This window comes from Barbus barbus, assembly GCF_936440315.1.
Source record: "Barbus barbus genome assembly, chromosome: 4".
NCBI lineage: Eukaryota > Metazoa > Chordata > Actinopteri > Cypriniformes > Cyprinidae > Barbus > Barbus barbus.
The window spans coordinates 40,723,388-40,748,144 of NC_136732.1; positions in this window are offsets into that span (position 1 = coordinate 40,723,388).

A 24,757-nucleotide genomic window follows, 5' to 3' on the forward strand; every position below is an offset into this window, starting at 1 on the left:
AGTTGCTATCGCTAGAAAAGTGATAAACGCTAACAATTACAGAAACACCGAATGGCACGGTAAAGCAGCTAGCGCTAGGTGAGCGCTAAACGCAGATCAATACTCGGCCCTGAGCAAGAGCAAGTCCCAGGATTATATGGTGTGTGGTGGTGATTGTGAAATGAGCATCAGGTGTGTGATGTGTGAATGGTGACAGCTGTGATCTGTGCAATGCATTGTGGGAAATGGAGTCCAGTGTGTTGTGAGTGAAAGTCAATGTGGTGAACGGGTGACCTCTGGTGGTGGTTAACCGGGAGAGCATGGACCAGATTCGTGACATAGCCCCCCCCCCAAGGAGCGGCTTCCAGACGCTCCTAAATACTCCAGGAGGGCGGTGGAGTGGAGGCGGAACAGGGGGAGGGACGGAGGGCCAGGTCCGTGAGGAAGTGGGAAGACCGGGGACTGAGGCAGAACCGGCAGAGCAGGACACCCCGGTGGAACCGGAGACCAGGACAGAGCAAGAGCCCACCAGGGCAGAGCAGACGGACCAGGAGCCCACCAGGGCGGAGTAGATGACCACCAGACCGGAGTAGAAGACCACCACGGCGGAGCAGACGACCACCAGACCCGAGCAGAAGACCCCCACGGCGGAGCAGACGACCACCAGACCCGAGCAGAAGACCACCATGGCGGGGCAGACGACCACCAGACCCGAGCAAGAGCCCACCAGGGCGGAGTAGACGGACCAGGAGCCCACCAGACCAGAGTAGAAGACCACCACGGCGGAGCAGACGACCACCAGACCCGAGCAGAAGACCACCATGGCGGGGCAGAGGACCACCAGACCTGAGCAGAAGACCCTCGCCAGGAAGCAGACTGGGCAGGAAACCATAGCAGAGTCTGAGATCTGGGGGAAACGGAGACAGACAACACAGGGAGAGCAGAGACAGACAATACAGGGAGAGCATTCATGATCTCAGGGGGCGCGGCAGGGCAGGACGAGGGTTCATAGACGGCGTTTTTTGCCGTGACAGGACAGGGTGAGAGCTCACAGACGGCCTCTTTGGCCGTGACAGGACAGGGCGAGAGCTCACAGACGGCATCTTTGGCCGTGACAGGACAGGGCGTGAGCTCACAGACGGCCTCTTTGGCCGTGACAGGACAGGGCGTGAGTTCACAGACGGCCTCCTTGGCTGTGACAGGACAGGGCGTGAGCTCACAGACGGCCTCTTTAGCCGTGACAGGACAGGGCGAGAGCTGACAGACGGCCTCTTTAGCCGTGACAGGATAGGGCGAGAGCTCACAGACGGCCTCTTTAGCCGTGACAGGACAGGGCGTGAGCTCAGGAACGGCCTCCATGGCCGTGACAGGGCAGACAGTGAGTTCAGGAACGGCCTCCATGGCCGTGACAGGGTAAACAGGGAGTTCAGGAACGGCCTCCATGGCCGTGACAGGGCAGACCGTGAGGTCAGGAACGGCCTCCGTGGCCGTGACAAGGCAGACCGTGAGTTCAGGAACAGCCTCCGTGGCCGTAACAGGGCAGACAGTGAGTTCAGGGACGGCCTCCGTGGCCGTGACGGGGCAGACAGTGAGTTCAGGAACAGCCTCCGTCACCATGACAGGGCAGACAGTGAGTTCATGAGTGGGCGCCACCACCTCGGGAGGTTCTGCAGCGGAAGCCGCCACCTCTGGAGGCACTGGAGCAGACTCGTGGACAGGAGAGGCCTCAGGAGCACAGTGTGCAGCCCACACACTCAAAATGGCAACCGCCATAACGGGAAGTACTGAGGTCAGGGGAACAGTCTCTGTAACAGACAGGGTTGAGCCCCTGGGAATGCCAGCTACTCGCACTGACATCAGTGGTGGGTCCATCACACTGGATATCAGACAGGGAACTTGAAGGACTGACCTTAAATCCTTGGGTGTGACAGACTCTGGCTGGAGCACTGTGACGTGGTGTGACTCTGGCTTGACAGCGACGACGTGAGCAGACTCTGGCTTGACAGCGACGACGTGAGCAGACTCTGGCTTGACAGCGACGACGTGAGCAGACTCTGGCTTGACAGCGACGACGTGAGCAGACTCTGGCTTGACAGCGACGACGTGAGCAGACTCTGGCTTGACAGCGACGACGTGAGCAGACTCTGGCTTGACAGCGACGACGTGAGCAGACTCTGGCTTGACAGCGACGACGTGAGCAGACTCTGGCTTGACAGCGACGACGTGAGCAGACTCTGGCTTGACAGCGACGACGTGAGCAGACTCTGGCTTGACAGCGACGACGTGAGCAGACTCTGGCTTGACAGCGACGACGTGAGCAGACTCTGGCTTGACAGCGACGACGTGAGCAGACTCTGGCTTGACAGCGACGACGTGAGCAGACTCTGGCTTGACAGCGACGACGTGAGCAGACTCTGGCTTGACAGCGACGACGTGAGCAGACTCTGGCTTGACAGCGACGACGTGAGCAGACTCTGGCTTGACAGCGACGACGTGAGCAGACTCTGGCTTGACAGCGACGACGTGAGCAGACTCTGGCTTGACAGCGACGACGTGAGCAGACTCTGGCTTGACAGCGACGACGTGAGCAGACTCTGGCTTGACAGCGACGACGTGAGCAGACTCTGGCTTGACAGCGACGACGTGAGCAGACTCTGGCTTGACAGCGACGACGTGAGCAGACTCTGGCTTGACAGCGACGACGTGAGCAGACTCTGGCTTGACAGCGACGACGTGAGCAGACTCTGGCTTGACAGCGACGACGTGAGCAGACTCTGGCTTGACAGCGACGACGTGAGCAGACTCTGGCTTGACAGCGACGACGTGAGCAGACTCTGGCTTGACAGCGACGACGTGAGCAGACTCTGGCTTGACAGCGACGACGTGAGCAGACTCTGGCTTGACAGCGACGACGTGAGCAGACTCTGGCTTGACAGCGACGACGTGAGCAGACTCTGGCTTGACAGCGACGACGTGAGCAGACTCTGGCTTGACAGCGACGACGTGAGCAGACTCTGGCTTGACAGCGACGACGTGAGCAGACTCTGGCTTGACAGCGACGACGTGAGCAGACTCTGGCTTGACAGCGACGACGTGAGCAGACTCTGGCTTGACAGCGACGACGTGAGCAGACTCTGGCTTGACAGCGACGACGTGAGCAGACTCTGGCTTGACAGCGACGACGTGAGCAGACTCTGGCTTGACAGCGACGACGTGAGCAGACTCTGGCTTGACAGCGACGACGTGAGCAGACTCTGGCTTGACAGCGACGACGTGAGCAGACTCTGGCTTGACAGCGACGACGTGAGCAGACTCTGGCTTGACAGCGACGACGTGAGCAGACTCTGGCTTGACAGCGACGACGTGAGCAGACTCTGGCTTGACAGCGACGACGTGAGCAGACTCTGGCTTGACAGCGACGACGTGAGCAGACTCTGGCTTGACAGCGACGACGTGAGCAGACTCTGGCTTGACAGCGACGACGTGAGCAGACTCTGGCTTGACAGCGACGACGTGAGCAGACTCTGGCTTGACAGCGACGACGTGAGCAGACTCTGGCTTGACAGCGACGACGTGAGCAGACTCTGGCTTGACAGCGACGACGTGAGCAGACTCTGGCTTGACAGCGACGACGTGAGCAGACTCTGGCTTGACAGCGACGACGTGAGCAGACTCTGGCTTGACAGCGACGACGTGAGCAGACTCTGGCTTGACAGCGACGACGTGAGCAGACTCTGGCTTGGCAGGCATGACGTGAAGGGGTGCTGTTGCTGCCGCCATTTTGTGAGTGAGTGCGGTGCCGCGTTCCTCCGCGACACCCACAGTGAACGGAGAGCCCACACACAGCAAAGCATAGTCCATAAATTTACTGAGAGATGAACGGGGACCCTCGCGGATTAACTGAGACTTGAGCGGCTGATTAATGCCCTCACAAAAAAAATCTATAAGTGCATAGTCCGGCAGATCAGAAAAATAGGCGAGGTCTAAGTACTCCTGTATGTATTCCTCGAGCGGTCTCAAACCCTGCTCGAGGGTTAACAACAGTCGTGCAGTGTCCATACCTGGCCAGTGTCCTCTGGAAAAGCCGCTGGATCCTTGTGTGGCCGAGTATTCTGTTACGGGGCTGACGAGACGTGAGACGTGCGGATCCATATGCAAGGCTTTATTATAAAACATGGTCAGAAACAGGCAGGGTCAGACATCGGCAAACAGGTATGGCAAGGGCAAGACAGAGCAATCAGTGGAACAAGCAAGGGTCAACGATCAGCGAACAGTATCCAAAGGGGCAAGGCAGAGAGATAATCCAGAGACGAGAGCAATAATCCAAACAGGGAGCGAACAGAGTCCAAACGGCAGAGGCAAAGGGTAAATCCAGGAAACAAGAGCAGGGTCAAACACGGCAGGAAAACAAGGCAAGACTAAGGCTAAGACAATGACTATGGCTCTGTAAAGTTGCTATCGCTAGAAAAGTGATAAACGCTAACAATTACAGAAACAAAACAGAAACACGGAATGGCACAGTAAAGCAGCTAGCGCTAGGTGAGCGCTAAACGCAGATCAATACTCGGCCCTGAGCAAGAGCAAGTCCCAGGATTATATGGTGTGTGGTGGTGATTGTGAAATGAGCATCAGGTGTGTGATGTGTGAATGGTGACAGCTGTGATCTGTGCAATGCATTGTGGGAAATGGAGTCCAGTGTGTTGTGAGTGAAAGTCAATGTGGTGAGCGGGTGACCTCTGGTGGTGGTTAACCGGGAGAGCATGGACCAGATTCGTAACAGTTACATTATTGCTTATATTTATTCATCTCAGGTGGACCCAGTGGCTCTTGACTATTCGAGGGTCACATGGTTGTGAATTCATACCTCAACTCTGTGGCTAGATTTGCAGTCTTATAACAACTTATTACAGCAGTCTGGCGTCCCAGGTGCAGGCATCTTTTGCACACTTGAATTATTTCAAAGGTAACATGTTGTACTTCATGAGTAATTTCATTTGTGAAAAAGGCAGCTTATTTAGTTTAAGCTGGTAAATGCTGATTGTAGTGTATAAGTGGCATTTTTGCATTTATTTGATTGAGCTAGTTTCATTCAATACTGAACTTTATTCTAAAGCTTCTGCTTGTTTTTATGTGCAGATGTTTTGTTGGAATCACAACACTCACTGGATACAAGACGGATACAAAGAGGCAAAACAAGTGGAAAGGTCTCAGAGAAAAGGGACAACCCTCATTTGTGTGCTCATCACAGAAAGTTGATGGACTTTCAGTATGTATTTATTAAACTTTCTTTTTCAGTTTTATTCTAAATTTAATAGAACATAAGCTCAAACAACAGAATTTGTGGTATAATGGTGACTGCAACATTTTATTTTAACCCTTTTTTAACCAAAATTATACAAATTCTGTTGTTTGACTTGAATCTTTATAGAAAGTTAATGTTCTACTCAGAATACGGCTTATTTTTTGTGATATACAGGTATGTGTAGTTATTCTGTGATTATTTTTATAAGATTTTAACTGTTGAAAGACTGACATTTTAAGTTTTACCAGTAAAAGTCTTGCAATGTCTTTCTGCCACTTTTAATAAATATTTATTTGCAACATCTTTGACTTGGTATTTATTCATTTGTAAATGTATTAAGATAGAGAAGTTAAGAAAATTAAAATCCCATTAAATAAAATACAATGTCCAATAAGATTCTAAGCATCAAATAAAAGCCAATAGGACAAAGTGAAATCCCATTAAAATCAATCAGAATGTCCACAGGATTCTAAGAACCCAGTAAGATCCTAAAGGATAAACTGAAATCCCAATAGGATTTTTTGACAAGGGCCTGTACAATTGAACCAAGTTCCTTGCTTTTATGAAAAAGTGAACGTCACCCCAAATTTAGCACATATCGCCTGGACTAACTGTTTATCTTTTCAAAACACAGGAGTCAAGTATTTCTGTAACAGAGGCTCAAACCTTCCTCTTGTAAACTGGCCCAAAATGAGGAACCTGGAGAAATCTGCATCATTGTATTTGGCCTCAAGTTCAGAATTGTAGGCCTACCATGCTATTCCTTCACTGAAAATAATGTAACATCTACATTAATTGGTTATATTCAAGTCACATATATTATTTAATATCACTGAAGCAACCTGCCGTATGTTGATTTACACCAACAAATCTAATGGGTTAAATCAGACAGAAAGTGAACTCTTTTAAGGATATAGTCCTTCAGTTTACGATTCAAAGGTTTCCTGACTCTGAAAACAACAGCTCTTACCGGAGTCTGCAGAAGAATATAACTCCGTGTAGGTCACAAATCCAACATAAAACTTCTTGAAAAACAAAAAGAACACAAAACCTTAATAGATCACGTTTTATATGAAATCTGTCGAGAGCTTTGTGAGAAAAAATAAACGGAAATGGCAGCTGCTGGGTTTTTTTTTCCTTTCACTTTCTTTTTCTTCTTCTTGAAATTGATTGGTGGTTGACAAACAAGAAAATGGTGTATTTCCGCCACCAACTGGTATGGAGAGTGGATCAAAATGACCAACTACCTTCCCCCTTTTCTAATTCTTCTTTGTTGTTTTAATGGCAGTCGGCATTCAACTATTCCCCTTTTTTTCCCTTTCACTTTATTTTATTTATTTCTTATTTATTTATTTAATTGTATTTTTATTTTTTTAATGAACAATAACAATTTACAAAACCAAATAGGGAGCAATAAAATGCCTAAATACAGGTGTAAAATCTTACCAAACTTAAAAGGAAAGAGACTCATACATGGATTTAAACAATTCTCAGAGGGATTGATTGTCTTTGGATACGTGTTTTAAAGATTCGAAGTACTAGATTTTCAATGTTACTGGACAAGAAAAAAATAAATGATCAATGGTTTCAGGCTCTTCTAAACAAAAAACACAAGGATCTACCTCAAAACTGAATCTTTAGCGTAAAACTTCAGCAGCGGGATACACATTATTAATAATCCTCAACTGAATATCCTTCATTTTAGGTAGAATTGGCCATTAAGGTGTTACGTCAGTGACTAAATGCATGATATGCTGGTTCTGTTGTTGTTGCTGTTGTCTCGTTCCTTTTTAGGATTGGTCCTGGACATAATGGGAGTCTGCTGGTGGTTGGACCGGAGAAGAGGCCGGGACTATAAATTCCCTGGCACTCCACTGGAGGGAGCTCTCTGCCTCTTTGATTGTTGTGATACTGTGTGCTAGCTGGTGACTATGTGGTTGCGGCAGATTGTGTTTTCTGTTCCAGCCGAGTGCCTTTATTGACCTGTGTGAGCCTTATCTTAGGACATTGATGTCTTGTTAAACCATGTTTGTAACTGTGTTGGGGAGCAGTAGGGGGTGAGTGCCTTGTTTCTTTTGTAGGCCAAGTATCTCAAAGGGTCCTTCCAGGTTACATAAATTGACAAATAAATACATATTGTTACATCACTAACAAGCCCAATTAAAGACTGCTACCTGCTCTTTTGCCTCGTTACATTTTGGGCATTCCCTATGCCGTGTCATGTGTTTGTTTGTTCCTGGAGGTGTTCCCTCAACACACTGTCAGCTTATGAGAGTTTCTAATTACATTTACTTGACTTCAGCTTGTTTCTTCATTGCTTGGTTTGTAAATTAAAACAATTGCAACCAATACATTTGAAAAAAAAAATGGTTCTAATTGAATGTAGGCTAAATATTGTAAGTGCACTGAACTTAGCTAAATTTCTAAATTGAACATGACTATAATAATAATAACAACAATAACATACTGGTTAATGCAAAATTTTAGCCAAATAATCCAACGATTGATATTTGTGTAAACAAATTTATTGGTCAAAACTATACTAACACAACAACATATAGCAATATTAACACATCACTGGGTTCGCGTCTGGATCATTTTTAACACCTTTTTTAAGCTAGGCATTTCATTTAGACATGTTTACTAAATTTATAGTTTTATAAAATTTCTGTAGGCTACAGTAAAATCTGTCAAATACCAACTGCAAGATTTAATTAACTGATTTACCTTTTTCTAACTGGCAGCCTTAAGTAATATAGCTAACACTTGTTGCAGTCCTACTATATTAAATATTGCGTAAATATAATTAGACTAATTATTATTATACTGATTACTAATAGTGCCTACACTGTTGCCCAACCCACAAAAACATGAAAACGTGTGTGTTATGATCATATCCAAAATTAAAAAGGTACAATAGTAAAGATAATAGAATATTGCCTAAGTATTAATCCAGATGTTTATCCAGGCGTTTATCCACGCGTACGATATCATACGTCATTGGTCACGGCAAGGTATGCGACGATCGACACGTTGATTGCTTGGTTTGCAAAGTAAATGCATAAAACACACCCCACATCGTGCCATGGATTACCAACCAAAGTAGGCAGTTGTGTAGTTTTTACGTGTGAGAAGGAGTACGTCGCAACACAGACGCGTGACACCAACGCCGGAGAAGGAGTACTTTGCCACCACAATAAATTAGTATCTTACCCTCATGTGTTTTTTTCCCAAGTTTTCTTACTTTCTTTATCAAACATTAACTTTTTTATTTTACTTTCCTGTGTTCTGATGACATTGACTATATCCTTGATACTAATTGTGTATTGCATACAAAGTTGTATGTCATTGATGTCATCTCTGTACTTTTTACAAACATAATAATAATAATAATAATAAAAAAGACTTCATTTGCATTCTCTTGGAGATTAATGACAAATTACACGATCAAAGTCGCAATTCTATGTTATGTTCACAACTATTTACAACAACTTCAAATATAAACACAATAATTATAATCTATAAACAATATTCTGGGATATGTCAATCGGAGTTTTTACTTTTGATGGTGGTAAGAATTTTAATTAACACAACTGACTATACAATGTGTGAATAGCCTACATTAGCTCACCACTATATGCAATATTCTTTTCAGGAGATTAAGTCATTTTAATAGCCTATTATTTTCAGGAAATCAACAATGGCAAAATATATGACAAAAATACTATTCTAATCACAAATTTCAAAACAATGCAGGTTCATTTTCAATTGTTTTAACTAGGGCTATCAGTAATGATTATTTTGTTAATCATCTGCTGAAGATTTTATTTATATATTTTTGGTAATTAAGATAAGTGAACAATAGCGTTTAGTACCAATTAAATACATGTAATAAAGTGGCAATAATAATTGGTTGAAATAAAGTATCAAAATGTATAAACAATAAACTTACGTATTTTATGTATTATAAGAAGACGGCGCCAGCGGCCTGACGATTGTTGTTAAACTTGACATCACGAGCAAAAAAAAAAAAAAAAATTGTTTATCTAATGTTTAATTGCATTTACTCTGTAATGTTTGGCCACATATTTATGATAGAAATACTACAGCCAACAGTTTAAAGTTTTATTTTGAAACCTTAAACATTTATTTATAAATATATTGATGCATTCTCATGTGTTGCTGGTATTGTATAATTTTGTTTACTCACTATAGTCTTATCTTATTTAAAATGATAGACATGTTTAAAAATGTAATCCATGTACTAGTCTATGCAAAGTGTGATATCTATTATACTGGATGTCTAACTACTGATTATGGGTCTTGGAGTGCCATCTACTGGCCATACTGATTATAAGTCTTTAAGGGCCATGCACTGGTCAAAAGTGCAGGTGTTACCAGTAAACTTGGAATAACCCGAGGAACTTTGGGTGATTTCCAGAATATGATGAATATGACAGATACATGTAAACAACTGTGATGTATGTCTTCTGGGATCACTGCCAACCAATGGGAGTGATGGAATAAAGAACTTTTTACTTTTTAAAAAATGGCGGATATGGACAGACGCCACCATTAAAAATTGGACCAGGTGGACTAGTAATTAATTGTGGTAAATCAAACAGACATAACCAATAAGAAAAACAGGAACTACCAAATTTGGGCAATAAAAAGAGTATATATGTTGCTGTACTGACACTCGAGAACTCAGACGCAGTTGATGTGGCGGCTGCGTTCTCGGCTTTGTTATTTTGTTATAATAAAGTCTTTTCTTTCACATTTGAAACTCTGCTGTTTTGAGCCTTTCTAATTGCACCAACTGAGATCCAGACGGCGACCACCTCTTTGGGCCACGACACTGGCTATGTTTTTAAGTTGCTACAAATAATTTCAACAGCACAAGTTTTGTCCGCATTCCCAAATGCAAGTTATTGTGGAAAAAAAGTACCAAGCTTAGAATAAAATAATACAAGTACCGTAAATGGTTTTGCCACAAACTCAGACAGTACCAGAGGGTTAAAGGGATAGGGTTGTTTATATTGTCCCAAACAAGTATTTCTTTTTCTTGCTTCTTTGGAAAATAAAAATTAAAAGGAGACTTATGGAAGACTTTTCCATGTCCCTCAAAAATATGATTATTGAGATTTCTTAAAATAAAAAATGGTTCATTGCAGAGAAATTGTGAAAACTCTTGAAACCATTAATATTTACTGTACAGCTCAGCTGTACATATTTATGTTTTCTTGTGTTTTTTCCAATGTTTTTTTTTTCTTGTTTCCTCAGAATTGGCTGTTTTTAATCATTAATTGAAGACATTATTTGTACTCTGCTTGCTCACATTTAGGAAAAAACTAGGGCTGGGTAAAAAATATAGATTCTCCGATTTTAATCGATCTTCAGTTTAACGCAACGATATCGATTCGGGAAATCCCCGAATCGATTCTTAATGCGCGTGCTTCACGTAAGAGGATATGAATATTCACCTCTCGTCCTGAAGGTGTCACCATCTATAGATATACTTACCTGGCAGGGGAGACACCATGATCAAGAAGGCGGTTCACCCTGTGTGCACCCTATTATTAGGGCCCAAGCCAGTAAGGCGCAGGGCCCTATTGTTCTTCTAAGGATTATTATTTTTTTTTTTTTTTTTTTTTTTTTTTTATTTCAATCATCCGGGCACTTTTGGGGGCCTTAACGTGCCCGAAAACTCTCGAAAATCGGCACGCACATTGGAACCTGCGGCCATTAGGACGCCGCTGAGGCTGGGACCCGGGCGTGGCACAGGGGCTCTACGGCGCCCCCTGGAAAATTGTCAGAAAACTTGATGTATAGCTCACACATACTTGCACGTATTCATATGAAACTCGGTACACATATAGAACTCATTGAGCTGAACAACTTTCACGCTGCATGTCTTAGGCTCCGCCCAACAGGAAGTCGGCTATTCAGGGCTGTTTAAAAAGCGCATGCTCTGGAATTTGATATACTCCTCTGAGGATTTCCATACGATTGCCACCAAACTAGGTGAACATGATCTCAAGACATTGGGGACGCTAAATTGCGAAGATATTTTTGATATGTCGAACGGTTTGCCCGTGGCGAGGCGATGAAGTTATGGCGAAAAATGAGACCCAGGAAATGCCTAATAACGTCCACATACATTGTATGATGTAGATCAAACTTCAGTGATTTGTTCGTTGTATGATGCCGATCGGATAGATGTGACTATTATGACTGAAAGTTATAGCGCCACCAACTGGCTGCAGGAAGTGTGTCGTTTTCAAAATGCTTTGAATTCAGCATCTTATTTTTACTCTATTTGCTTCAAACTTCACCAGAATAATGTCAAAACACGGCCGATGTAAAACTGTGAAGGGAATATTGATATCTAAAATTATGTTGCCATGGCAATGTGTCAAAGTTGAAAATTCGTTTCTGGTGATTTTGAGGCAGATAACATGTTTAGAATGTCATGAAACTCAACACACATATGAGTATTAATGATAGTTAGACACTGGAAAAAGCTCATAAACGGGCGTGGAAGAGGCACTCTATAGCGCCACCTTTTGTCAAAAATGAGGGGGTTAGTTTTAGCTACAGACCCCAAACTCGGTACATAAATTGTTCTAATTAATCCGGACAACTTTCTAATTTACAGTCATTAGCTACGACCAACAGGAAGTCGGCTATATTTATTTTAATGTGGGTTTTTTTTAAAAACGGGCTGTAAACAAATTAATACTCCTCCAAGCAGAAACACGGAAATCACACCAAACATTTTTTATCATGATGCCAAAATACTGAAGATGCTAAATTGCGGACGGATTTAGGATATCTTGAACGATGATTTAATGGCAATTTATTAAAGTTACAGTAAAAAAGATAATTTTTTTTTTTTTTATCTTTTAAGAGCAGCTTCCAAACACTTCATAAAAAATTACATACACAGAACAATACAGTCTGAGGATATGTGATTAATTTCATGAATTTACAATACACTATGCAGAGGAGAAAATTAAAAAACTATCAGAGAGCTCTTAGACTGCTGAGTGAGAGCTCCCTGCCAGCCTGCAGCTGAGTGAGGGGTGGGCTGTCAGTGACTGTGTGGATTGAGGAGCTGGGTGAGAGAGAGAAAGAGAGAGAGGGTCTGTTTTTTAAAATCTTTAAAAAATGCTTATAAATCATTAAATAAGGTCTCAATTCTTAACATTAGGAAATGCATTAATTAACGTGAACTAACAATGAAAAATATATTTTTACAGCATGTTAATTCTTCCATGATAGTATGAACTAACAAAGAACAATTTTTTTAAAGCATTTATTAATCTTTTTAATGTTAGAAAAATAGTCATGTTCAAAAGATAAACTTTAAAATGTAATAATATATTAACACATCTTGGAATTAATATTGATCAACATTAAATGGTATATAATTATTAATGTTTATATATATATAATGATAGCTACAGACACCAAACTCGGTACATAAATTGTTCTTATTAATCCGGACAACTTTCTAATTTACAGTCATTAGCTACGACCAACAGGAAGTCGGCTATATTTATTTTAATGTGGGTTTTGTTTTTAAACAGGCTGTAAACAAATTCATACTCCTCCAAACAGAAACACGTAAATCACACCAAACATTTTTTCTTATGATGCCAAAATACTGAAGATGCTAAATTGCGGACGGATTTAGGATATCTTGAACGATGATTTAATGGCAATTTATTAAAGTTACAGTAAAAAAGAGAAAACTTTTCTTTTCTTTTTTTCTTTTAAGAGCAGCTTCCAAACACTTCATAAAAAATTACATACACAGAACAATACAGTCTGAGGATGTGATTAATTTCATGAATTTACAATACACTATGCGGAGGAGAAAATTTAAAAACTATCAGAGTTCTCCTGTCTCTGTGCTTCTAATGTTTGCGGTAGGTGACTGGGTGGGTGACTGACTGTGTGAGTTCAGTGAGTGTGGAGGGGGAGAGAGAGAGGGAGAGAGAGAGAGGGTCTGTTTAAACATCTCAATAAAATCCTTAAAAAATGCTTATAAAGCATTAAAGGTTTTGATAACACTTTATAATTAAGTCTCATTTGTTAACAGTAGTGAATGCATTAATTAACATGAACTAACAATGAAAAATATATTTTTACAGCATGTTAATTCTTCATTGATAGTATGAACTTACAATGAGCTAACAATGAACAAAATATTTTTTATATTAGAAAAATAGTCATGTTCAAAAGATAAAACTTTAAAATTTAATAATATATTAACACATTTTGGAATTGATTTTGATCAACATTAAATGGTATATATTTATTAATGATGTAAATTAACAACAGTTAAATAATGTTGTTTTTTAACATTGGTTAATTCACAAATAACATTAAATATTAACAATATATTTTTTACTTTATTAATTTGTGTTAGAAAAAATTATTCATGTTAGTTAATGGAAAAATAAATCATTAAAAAATGCTTATAAATCATTAAAAGCTTTGGTAACTATAATAATTTCTCATTTGTTAGCATTAGTAAATGCATTAACTAACATCAACTACCAATGAAAAATAAATTTTCACAGAATTTAAAGTTTTATATGTTCTGTGTGTGTGTGTGTTTCACAGAGTTGATGGTTTGGATTAACCCTTTAATTGCCGTATCCCTTAAAACCAAACTGCCAGAGGGTTAATGTGATGCTTGTGCTCGCTGGGCACCGTTTTATCGATGCCACCGGGGTGGCGTATGCTGACGGCTTGGGCCCGTCATCGCTGCTCGCAGCTATATTTTTTTTTTTTTTTTTTATTATTTTTTATTTCGACTATCCGGGTACTTTTGGGGGCCTTAACGTGCCCGAAAACTCTTGAAAATTGGCACGCACATTGGAACCTGCGGCCATTAGGACGCCACAGACGCTGGGACCCGGGCGTGGCACAGGGGCTCTACGGCGCCCCCTGGAAGATTGTCAGAAAGCTTGATGTATAGCTCACACATACTTGCACGTATTCATATGAAACTCGGTACACATATAGAACTCATTGAGCCGAACAACTTTCACGCTGCATGTCTTAGGCTCCGCCCAACAGGAAGTCGGCTATTCAGGGCTGTTTAAAAAGCGCATGCTCTGGAATTTGATATACTCCTCTGAGGATTTCCATACGATTGCCACCAAACTCGGTGAACATGATCTCAAGACATTGGGGACGCTAAATTGCGAAGATATTTTTGATATGTCGAACGGTTTGCCCGTGGCGAGGCGATGAAGTTATGGCGAAAAATGAGACCCAGGAAATGCCTAATAACGTCCACATACATTGTATGATGTAGATCAAACTTCAGTGGTTTGTTCGTTGTATGATGCCGATCGGATAGATGTGACTATTATGACTGAAAGTTATAGCGCCACCAACTGGCTGCAGGAAGTGTGTCATTTTCAAAATGCTTTGAATTCAGCATCTTATTTTTACTCGATTTGCTTCAAACTTCACCAGAATAATGTCAAAACACGGCCGATGTAAAACTGTGAAGGGAATATTGATATCTAAAATTATGTTGCCATGGCAACGTGTCAAAGTTGAAAATTCGTTTCTGGTGATTTTGAGGCAGATAACATGTTTAGAATGTCATGAAACTCAACACACATATCAGTATTAATGATAGTTAGACACTGGAAAAAGCTCATAAACGGGCGTGGAAGAGGCACTCTATAGCGCCACCTTTTGTCAAAAATGGGGGGGTTAGTTTTAGCTACAGACACCAAACTCGGTACATAAATTGTTCTTATTAATCCGGACAACTTTCTAATTTACAGTCATTAGCTACGACCAACAGGAAGTCGGCTATATTTATTTTAAAGTGGGTTTTTTTTAAAAACAGGCTGTAAACAAATTCATACTCCTCCAAACAGAAACACGTAAATCACACCAAACATTTTTTCTCATGATGCCAAAATACTGAAGATGCTAAATTGCGGACGGATTTAGGATATCTTGAACGATGATTTAATGGCAATTTATTAAAGTTACTGTAAAAAATAGATTTTTTTTTTATCTTTTAAGAGCAGCTTCCAAACACTTCATAAAAAATTACATGCACATAACAATACAGTCTGAGGATATGTGATTAATTTCATGAATTTACAATACACTATGGAGAGCAGAAAATTAAAAAACTATCAGAGAGTTATTAAACTGCTGAGTGAGAGCTCCTGCCAGTCTGCCTCTGATTGAGGGGTGGGGGTGGGGTGGGCTGTCAGTGACTGTGTGGATTGAGGCAGTGGGTGAGAGAGAGAAAGAGAGAGAGAGGGTCTGTTTTTTAAAATCTTAAAAAAATGCTTATAAATCATTAAAGATTTTTATAACACTTTATAATAAGGTCTCATTTCTTAACATTAGGAAATGCATTAATTAACTGAACTAACAATGAAAAATATATTTTTACAGCATGTTAATTCTTCCATGATAGTATGAACTAACAAAGAACAATTTTTTTTAAAGCATTTATTAATCTTTTTAATGTTAGAAAAATAGTCATGTTCAAAAGATAAACTTTAAAATTTAATAATATATTAACACATTTTGGAATTAATATTGATCAATATTAAATGGTATATAATTATTAATGATTTTATATATATATATATATATAATGATAGCTACAGACACCAAACTCGGTACATAAATTGTTCTTATTAATCCGGACAACTTTCTAATTTACAGTCATTAGCTACGACCAACAGGAAGTCGGCTATATTTATTTTAATGTGGGTTTTTTTTTTTTTTAAACGTGCTGTAAACAAATTCATACTCCTCCAATCAGAAACACGGAAATCACACCAAATATTTTTTCTCACGATGCCAAAATACTGAAGATGCTAAATTGCGGACGGATTTAGGATATCGTGAACGATGATTTAATGGCAATTTATTAAAGTTACAGTAAAAAATAGATTTTTTTTTTTTTTTTATCTTTTAAGAGCAGCTTTCAAACACTTCATAAAAAATTACATACACAGAACAATACAGTCTGAGGATATGTGATTAATTTCATGAATTTACAATACACTATGCTTAGGAGAAAATTTAAAAACTATCAGAGAGTTGATATACTGCAGCTGAGTGAGGGGTGGGGGTGGGGTGGGGTGTGAGTGACTGTGTGAGTGACTGTGTGGATTGAGGAGCTGGGTGAGAGAGAGAGAGAGAGAGAGAGGGTCTGTTTTTTTAAATTTTTAAAAAATGCTTATAAATCATTAAAGATTTTGATAACACTTTATAATAAGGTCTCAATTCTTAACATTAGGAAATGCATTAATTAACGTGAACTAACAATGAAAAATATATTTTTACAGCATGTTAATTCTTCCATGATAGTATGAACTAACAAAGAACAATTTTTTTAAAGCATTTATTAATCTTTTTAATGTTAGAAAAATAATCATGTTCAAAAGATAAACTTTAAAATGTAATAATATATAAGCACATTTTGGAATTAATATTGATCAACATTAAATGGTATATAATTATTAATGATTATGTATATACAATGATAGCTACAGACACCAAACTTGGTACATAAATTGTTCTTATTAATCCGGACAACTTTCTAATTTACAGTCATTAGCTACAACCAACAGGAAGTCGGCTATATTTATTTTAATGTGGGTTTTGTTTTTAAAACGGGCTGTAAACAAATTCATACTCCTCCAAACAGAAACACGTAAATCACACCAAACATTTTTTCTTATGATGCCAAAATACTGAAGATGCTACATTGCGGACGGATTTAGGATATCTTGAACGATGATTTAATGGCAATTTATTAAAGTTACAGAAAAGAGAAAACTTTTTTTTTTTATCTTTTAAGAGCAGCTTCCAAACACCATAAAAAATTACATACACAGAACAATACAGTCTGAGGATATGTGATTAATTTCATGAATTTACAATACACTATGGAGAGCAGAAAATTAAAACTATCAGAGATCTCCTGTCACTGCTTCTAATGTGTGCGGTGGGTGACTGGGTGGGTGACTGACTGTGAGTTCAGTGAGTGTGGAGGGGGAGAGAAAGAGAGAGAGAGAAAGAGAGAGAGAGAGAGGGTCTGTTTAAACTTCTCAATGAAATCCTTAAAAAATGCTTATAAAGCATTAAAGGTTTTGATAACACTTTATAATTAAGTCTCATTTGTTAACAGTAGGGAATGCATTAATTAACATGAACTAACAATGAAAAATATATTTTTTACAGCATGTTAATTCTTCATTGATAGTATGAACTTACAACGAGCTAACAATGAACAAAATATTTTTAATATTAGAAAAATAGTCATGCTCAAAAGATAAAACTTTAAAATGTAATAATATATTAACACATTTTGGAATTGATTTTGATCAACATTAAATGGTATATATTTATTAATGATGTAAATTAACAACAGTTAAATAATGTTGTTTTTTAACATTGGTTAATTCACAAATAACATTAAATATTAACAATATATTTTTTACTTTATTCATTTGTGTTAGAAAAAATTATTCATGTTAGTTAATGGAAAAATAAATCATTAAAAAATGCTTATAAATCATTAAAACCTTTGGTAACTATAATAATTTCTCATTTGTTAGCATTAGTAAATGCATTAACTAACATCAACTACCAATGAAAAATAAATTTTCACAGAATTTAAAGTTTTATATGTTCTGTGTGTGTGTGTGTTTCACAGAGTTGATGGTTTGGATTAACCCTTTAATTGCCGTATCCCTTAAAACCAAACTGCCAGAGGGTTACTGTGATGCTTGTGCTCGCTGGGCACCGTTTTATCGATGCCACCGGGGTGGCGTATGCTGACGGCTTGGGCCCGTCATCGCTGCTCGCAGCTATATTTAGGGCCCAAGCCAGTAAGGCGCAGGGCCCTATTGTTCTTCTAAGGATTATTATTTTTTTTTTTTTTTTTTTTTTTTTTTTTTTATTTCAATCATCCGGGCACTTTTGGGGGCCTTAACGTGCCCGAAAACTCTCGAAAATTGGCACGCACGTTGGAACCTGCGGCCATTAGGACGCCGCTGAGGCTGGGACCCGGGCGTGGCACAGGGGCTCTACGGCGCCCCCTGGAAAATTGTCAGAAAGCTTGATGTATAGCTCACACATACTTGCACGTATTCATATGAAACTCGGTACACATATAGAACTCATTGAGCTGAACAACTTCCGCACAGCATGTCTTAGGGTCCGCCCAACAGGAAGTCGGCTATTCAGGGCTGTTTAAAAAGCGCATGCTCTGGAATTTGATATACTCCTCTGAGGATTTCCATACGATTACCACCAAACTCGGTGAACATGATCTCAAGACATTGGGGACGCTAAATTGCGAAGATATTTTTGATATGTCGAACGGTTTGCCCGTGGCGAGGCGATGAAGTTATGGCGAAAAATGAGACCCAGGAAATGCCTAATAACGTCCACATACATTGTATGATGTAGATCAAACTCCAGTGGTTTGTTCGTTGTATGATGCCGATCGGATAGATGTGACTATTATGACTGAAAGTTATAGCGCCACCAACTGGCTGCAGGAAGTGTGTCGTTTTCAAAATGATTTGAATTCAGCATCTTATTTTTACTCGATTTGCTTCAAACTTCACCAGAATAATGTCAAAACACGGCCGATGTAAAACTGTGAAGGGAATATTGATATCTAAAATTATGTTGCCATGGCAACGTGTCAAAGTTGAAAATTCGTTTCTGGTGATTTTGAGGCAGATAACATGTTTAGAATGTCATGAAACTCAACACACATATGAGTATTAATGATAGTTAGACACTGGAAAAAGCTCATAAACGGGCGTGGAAGAGGCACTCTATAGCGCCACCTTTTGTCAAAAATGGGGGGGTTAGTTTTAGCTACAGACACCAAACTCGGTACATAAATTGTTCTTATTAATCCGGACAACTTTCTAATTTACAGTCATTAGCTACGACCAACAGGACGTCGGCTATATTTATTTTAATGTGGGTTTTTTTTTAAAACGGGCTGTAAACAAATTCATACTCCTCAAAGCAGAAACACGTAAATCACACCAAACATTTTTTCTCATGATGCCAAAATACTGAAGATGCTAAATTGCGGACGGATTTAGGATATCTTGAACGATGATTTAATGGCAATTTATTAAAGTTACAGTAAAAAAGAGATTTTTTTTTTTTTTTATCTTTTAAGAGCAGCTTCCAAACACTTCATAAAAAATTACATACACAGAACAATACAGTCTGACGATATGTGATTAATTTCATGAATTTACAATACACTATGCAGAGGAGAAAATTTTAAAACTATCAGACAGTTGTTACAATGCTTCAATGAGTGAGAGTTCCCTGTCAGCCTGCAGCTGAGTGAGGGGGTGGGGGTGGGGTGTGGTGTGAGTGACTGTGTGGATTGAGGAGCTGGGTGAGAGAGAGAAAGAGAGAGAAGGTCTGTTTTTTTTAAATCTTTAAAAAATGCTTATAAAGCATTAAAGGTTTTCATAACACTTTATAATTAAGTCTCATTTGTTAACAGTAGGGAATGCATTAATTAACATGAACTAACAATGAAAAATATAATTTTTTACAGCATGTTAATTCTTCATTGATAGTATGAACTTACAATGAACTAACAATGAACAAAATATTTTTAATGTTAGAAAAATAGTCATGTTCAAAAGAGAAACTTTAAAATTTAATAATATATTAACACATTTTGGAATTAATATTGATCAACATTAAATGGAATATAATTATTAATGATTATATATATATATAATGATAGCTACAGACACCAAACTTGGTACATAAATTGTTCACATTAAGCCGGACAACTTTCTAATTTACAGACATTAGCTACGACCAACAGGAAGTCGGCTTTTTTTTTTTATGTGTTTTTTTTTTTCAAAACGGGCTGTAAACAAATTCATACACCTCCAAGCAGAAACCACAAATTCACACCAAACACAGAACAAGACAGTCTGAGGATATGTGATTAATTCCATGAATTTACAGTACACTATGGCGAGAAGAAAATTTTAAAACTTATCAGAGATATCCTGTCACTGTGCTTCTAATGTGTGCGGTAGGTGACTGGGTGAGTGACTGACTGTGTGAGTTCAGTGAGTGTGGAGGGGGAGAGAGAGAGAGAGGGAGACAGAGAGAGAGAGAGAGGGAGACAGAGAGAGAGAGAGAGAGAGAGAGAGAGAGACTGTTTAAACTTCTCAATAAAATCCTTAAAAAATGCTTATAAAGCATTAAAGGTTTTGATAACACTTTATAATTGAGTCTCATTTGTTAACAGTAGGGAATGCATTAATTAACATGAACTAACAATGAACAAAATATTTTTAATATTAGAAAAATAGTCATGTTCAAAAGATAAAACTTTAAAATTTAATATTTAATATATTAACACATTTTGGAATTGATTTTAAACATTAAAACATTGATTTCAACATTAAATGGTATATATTTATTAATGATGTAAATTAACAACAGTTAAATAATGTTGTTTTTTAACATTGGTTAATTCACAAATAACATTAAATATTAACAATATATTTTTTACTTTATTCATTTGTGTTAGAAAAAATTATTCATTTTAGTTAATGGAAAAATAAATCATTAAAAAATGCTTATAAATCATTAAAACCTTTGGTAACTATAATAATTTCTCATTTGTTAGCATTAGTAAATGCATTAACTAACATCAACTACCAATGAAAAATATATTTTCATAGAATTTAAAGTTTTATATGTTGTTCTGTGTGTGTGTGTTTCACAGAGTTGATGGTTTGGATTAACCCTTTAATTGCCGTATCCCTTAAAACCAAACTGCCAGAGGGTTACTGTATTGTGTGTGCTCGCTGGGCACCGTTTTATCGATGCCACCGGGGTGGCGTATGCTGACGGCTTGGGCCCGTCATCGCTGCTCGCAGCTATATTTATTTATTTATTTTTTTTTTTTTTTTTTTATTTCAATCATCCGGGCACTTTTGGGGGCCTTAACGTGCCCGAAAACTCTCGAAAATTGGCACGCACGTTGGAACCTGCGGCCATTAGGACGCCGCTGAGGCTGGGACCAGGGCGTGGCACAGGGGCTCTACGGCGCCCCCTGGAAAATTGTCAGAAAGCTTGATGTATAGCTCACACATACTTGCACGTATTCATATGAAACTCGGTACACATATAGAACTCATTGAGCTGAACAACTTCCGCGCAGCATGTCATAGGCTCCGCCCAACAGGAAGTCGGCTATTCAGGGCTGTTTGAAAAGCGCATGCTCTGGAATTTGATATACTCCTCTGAGGATTTCCATACAATTGCCACCAAACTCGGTGAACATGATCTCAAGACATTGGGGACGCTAAATTGCGAAGATATTTTTGATATGTCGAACGGTTTGCCCGTGGCGAGGCGATGAAGTTATGGCGAAAAATGAGACCCAGGAAATGCCTAATAACGTCCACATACATTGTATGATGTAGATCAAACTTCAGTGATTTGTTCGTTGTATGATGCCGATCGGATAGATGTGACTATAATGACTGAAAGTTATAGCGCCACCAACTGGCTGCAGGAAGTGTGTCGTTTTCAAAATGCTTTGAATTCAGCATCTTCTTTTTACTCTATTTGCTTCAAACTTCACCAGAATAATGTCAAAACATGGCCGATGTAAAACTGTGAAGGGAATATTGATATCTAAAATTATGTTGCCATGGCAACGTGTCAAAGTTGAAAATTCGTTTCTGGTGATTTTGAGGCCGATAACATGTTTAGAATGTCATGAAACTCAACACACGTATCAGTATTAATGATAGTTAGACACTGGAAAAAGCTCATAAACGGGCGTGGAAGAGGCACTCTATAGCGCCACCTTTTGTCAAAAATGGGGGGGTTAGTTTTAGCTACAGACACCAAACTCGGTACATAAATTGGTTTTATTAATCCGGACAACTTTCTAATTAACCGTCATTAGCTACGACCAACAGGACGTCGGCTATATTTATTTTAATGTGGGTTTTTTTTTAAAACGGGCTGTAAACAAATTCATACTCCTCCAAACAGAAACACAGAAATCACACCAAACATTTTTTCTCATGATGCCAAAATACTGATGATGCTAAATTGCGGACGGATTTAGGATATCTTGAACGATGATTTAATGGCAATTTATTAAAGTTACAGTAAAAAAGAGAACCTTTTTTTTTTTTTTTTCTTTTAAGAGCAGCTTCCAAACACTTCATAAAAAATTACATACACAGAACAATACAGTCTGAGGATATGTGATTAATTTCATGAATTTACAATACACTATGCAGAGGAGAAAATTAAAAAACTATCAGAGCTGCTTCTGAGTGAGAGATCCCTGTCAGCCTGCATCTGAGTGAGGGGTGGGGTGTGAGTGACTGTGTGAGTGACTGTGTGGATTGAGGCAGTGGGTGAGAGAGAGAAAGAGAGAGAGGGTCTGTTTTTTAAAATCTTTAAAAAATGCTTATAAATCATTACAGATTTTGATAACACTTTATAATAAGGTCTCATTTCTTAACATTAGGAAATGCATTAATTAACGTGAACTAACAATGAAAAATATATTTTTACAGCATGTTAATTCTTCCATGATAGTATGAACTAACAAAGAACAATTTTTTTAAAGCATTTATTAATCTTTTTAATGTTAGAAAAATAGTCATGTTCAAAAGATAAACTTTAAAATGTAATAATATATAAACACATTTTGGAATTAATATTGATCAACATTAAATGGTATATAATTATTAATGATTATATATATATAATGATAGCTACAGACACCAAACTCGGTACATAAATTGTTCTTATTAATCCGGACAACTTTCTAATTTACAGTCATTAGTTACGACCAACAGGAAATCGGCTATTTTTTTTTTAATGTGTTTTTTTTTTTTTTACACGGGCTGTAAACAAATTCATACTCCTCCCAAGCAGAAACCAAAAATTCACACCAAACATTTTTTCACATGCTTCCAAGATACTGAAGATGCTTCATTGCGGACGGATTTAGGATATCTTGAACGGTGTTTTAATGGCAACTTATTAAAGTTACAGTAAAAAAGAGAAAACTTTTTTTTTTTTATCTTTTAAGAGCAGCTTCCAAACACTTCATAAAAAATTACATACACAGAACAAGACAGTCTGAGATATGTGATTAATTTCATGAATTTACAATACACTATGGCGAAAAGAAAATTTTCAAACTTATCAGAGTTCTCCTGTCACTGTGCTTCTAATGTGTGCGGTGGGTGACTGACTGTGTGAGTTCAGTGAGTGTGGAGGGGGAGAGAGAGAGAGAGAGAGAGAGAGAGAGAGAGAGAGGGTCTGTTTAAACTTCTCAATAAAATGCTTATAAAGCATTAAAGGTTTTGATAACACTTTATAATTAAGTCTCATTTGTTAACAGTAGGGAATGCATTAATTAACATGAACTAACAATGAAAAATATATATTTTACAGCATGTTAATTCTTCATTGATAGTATGAACTTACAATGAACTAACAATGAACAAAATATTTTTAATATTAGAAAAATAGTCATGTTCAAAAAATAAACCTTTAAAATTTAATAATATATTAACACATTTTGGAATTGATTTTGATCAACATTAAATGGTATATATTTATTAATGATGTAAATTAACAACAGTTAAATAATGTTGTTTTTTAACATTGGTTAATTCACAAATAACATTATATATTAACAATATATTTTTTACTTTATTAATTTGTGTTAAAAAAAAATTATTCATGTTAGTTAATGGAAAAATAAATCATTAAAAAATGCTTATAAATCATTAAAACCTTTGGTAACTATAATAATTTCTCATTTGTTAGCATTAGTAAATGCATTAACTAACATCAACTACCAATGAAAAATATATTTTCACAGAATTTAAAGTTTTATATGTTGTTCTGTGTGTGTGTGTGTTTCACAGAGTTGATGGTTTGGATTAACCCTTTAATTGCCGTATCCCTTAAAACCAAACTGCCAGAGGGTTACTGTGATGCTTGTGCTCGCTGGGCACCGTTTTATCGATGCCACCAGGGTGGCGTATGCTGACGGCTTGGGCCCGTCATCGCTGCTCGCAGCTATATTTTTTTTTTTATTTTTTTTTTTTATTTTTTATTTCAATCATCCGGGCACTTTTGGGGGCCTTAACGTGCCCGAAAACTCTCGAAAATTGGCACGCACATTGGAACCTGCGGCCATTAGGACGCCGCTGAGGCTGGGACCCGGGCGTGGCACAGGGGCTCTACGGCGCCCCCTGGAAAATTGTCAGAAAGCTTGATGTATAGCTCACACATACTTGCACGTATTCATATGAAACTCGGTACACATATAGAACTCATTGAGCCGAACAACTTCCGCACAGCATGTCTTAGGCTCCGCCCAACAGGAAGTCGGCTATTCAG